Here is a 2,701-nt window from a genome sequence, read left to right on the forward strand (position 1 = left end):
TCTATTCCCCTTCTTATTTTATCTTGCGTGTGTCTCCCCATTACGAACCCGGCTTGATCGTTGAGGATTATCCCGGGTAGGGCTCTTGCTAACCTCCCTGCCAGTACCTTTGCATACATTTTAGTATTGCTATTCAGTAAGGAGATGGGGCGATAATTGGCACAATCAGTTTGGTCTTTTCCTGGTTTGGGGATCAGCACAGTGGTGGATTTACCCATATCCTCTGTGACTGTTCCTTCCTCTTTGATCCTGTTAAATAAGCGTGTCATGGGGGTCATCAGTTGCGCTCTAAAAGTTTAATAGTATCCATTCCCAAAACCATCCGGTACGGGTGTTTTATAACCCGGTAAGGATGTTATGGCTTAATTGATTTCCTCTGCCGTGATGAGCCTTTCTAAGGTCTCCCTTTTCTCCTTGGATAGCCGGGGCAACTTGACATTTCCAATGTAAGGTGCTTGGAGATCCGGATCCATCTCTTCCTGTTTTAACAGGGTCGCATGGAATTGCTCCATGATCCTCACTTTATCAGCCTCTGCAGTGTGTGGGCCACCCTGCTTGTCTTGTAACTGTGAAATGTAGTTACAGATGTTTTGCTTCCGCAATTTAGCTGCTGGCAATCGGTTAGCCTTGCCCCCTTGGGTGTAATATGTTTGGTTAGTATTCAGCAGGTTCTGCGCCTAGTGATCTGCCATATGTGCCTCTAAATGCGCTCTAAGCTTTCACAATATTCGTAGCAATCTATGTGACTGTTTATTTTTGTGTTGTGCTTCTGGCACTTTAACCTCCCTTTCCAGTTCCTTCCGCGGTGCTTCTTTCGCCTTTATATATGACGCAGCCTGAGAGATACATTCCCCCTTATCACCGCTTTTCCAGCATCGCTTACCATACGCCAGTCTACTTCCCCAGTGTCGTTCTCTGTACAGTAGTTAGTTATCACTTCTTCCATGTGGGCCCTAAGAGCGATATCGCTTAGAATTAATTTGTTTAGTCTCCATTGTTTCTTGTTCACAGTTTTACCCACATGCATCTCGATTTGTAGTATCACCGGAGCATGGTCCGTGACATACTTGACCCTGATGTCAATTGATGTTATTTGGGGAATTAATGTTGATGACAGTAGGACCATATCTATCCTCAAGCCTTGTGCACTGCTGAGTAATGTGTATCGTCCATTTCGATGTTGTGGAAGAATCTACAAACCTCTATTAGGTCTAGGTCTCAGAAGAATTTCCCCAGGACCTGACGGTTTCTATTGCCGTTAACTGTAGAGGGCAGTGTCTTATCGAGCATGGGGTCCATGACAAAGTTGAAGTACCCTCCGATTACCACCTAACCCTCACACCAACTGAAGTACGGTGCCCAGAAAATAGTCCTGCTTTTCATTTGGGCCATAAAGTGCTATTAAGGTATAATTCTGGCTTCCCAAGGTGCCTTTGAGTACCAAATATCTCCTGTCTGGGTCCCCATAACAAAACTGCTTCCGGAATGTCAGCGAGGCTCCCAGCAGAATTGTCACCCCTTTGGTTTTCGTCCCACTTGTTGCGAAATATTGTTTGGGGAAAGCGCAATGTGTCATCCTCCTTTCATCTGTAGATAGAAGGTATATTTCCTGTAGGAATACCACAGATGCCTGAACGTCTGATAGCCGTCTTAGTATAGAGTGGCGTTTCATTGGTGAATTTAGACCCTGAACATTCAGGGTTACCATTTTTTGTCAGCCATACCCAAGGGTTTGTAGAGCTCTCATTTGCTGCTGCCCTTTGTTTTCATCCCCGGTCCCGAATAAAATATGAACCATATAACTATTCCTAAGAACAAACAGTAAGTAATTCAACCCAACCTCCCCACCCCCAACATATGATTCATATGCATATTCCACCAGTTGTAGCACCTAATCCTGTTGGATGAACCAATCAGGGTCTCTACCGGACCCCGCGCCCCCCTCCCATCCTCTTCCCCCATCAACCAGTGAACCCCCAGATCCTTCTTTCTCTGACCCTTCCGTCAGTTCTTTATTTCTTCTCCCCAGAATCTCTGTCATGCTTATGTATATCCTATCACTCAACTTAAAGTCCTCTTCAAATTTCATCATTATTCTTTAGACCCTTCCCCCTTCCTTTTAGGTAAGGGTACCCCTGTCGCCATCCTTCCTTCCTAGTTGTGCGGGTTGGGCGTTTTTCATAATCTCTCTCCGGCGATGGGTCTTTTGAACATGGGTTGTCATCCTTAGTCATCAGGTCCGCCATTTCCTCCTCCTTTGCAATGTGATATGTCTTGCCCTGATATTTGAAGTGAAGCCCACATGGAAAAGTACATCTGTAGCAACCCCTTTGTCTTGTAGCCAGCGTTTGACTACCTGAAGCCTCTTTCATATCATCAATGTAGCTTGTGCCATATGCTGATAGAGTGTGATGTGTGAGTCCCGGAACATGATTGGTTCTATTCCTTGTGAAGCCTTCATAATCTGTTCCTTCGCCCGAAAGAAGTACACTCTTGTGAGCACATCCGGCACCAGATTTTTCTTTTGCTGATAGGCATTGTATATTCTGTGCGTTCTGTTCAATATTGCTTTCTCGCCCACAGAGTCTCCCAGCACCTGTTGGAATCGCGCTTATACATTGTCATGTAGTTCGGCTTCCGGGACTGCCATTGGAATGCCCCTAAGTCTTATATTATTCCTTCAGGATCTGTTTTCGCTGTC

The sequence above is a fragment of the Ambystoma mexicanum genome, chromosome 5p, assembly GCF_040938575.1.
Source record: "Ambystoma mexicanum isolate Mex_15411 chromosome 5p, UKY_AmexF1_1, whole genome shotgun sequence".
NCBI classification, from domain to species: Eukaryota; Metazoa; Chordata; class Amphibia; order Caudata; family Ambystomatidae; genus Ambystoma; species Ambystoma mexicanum.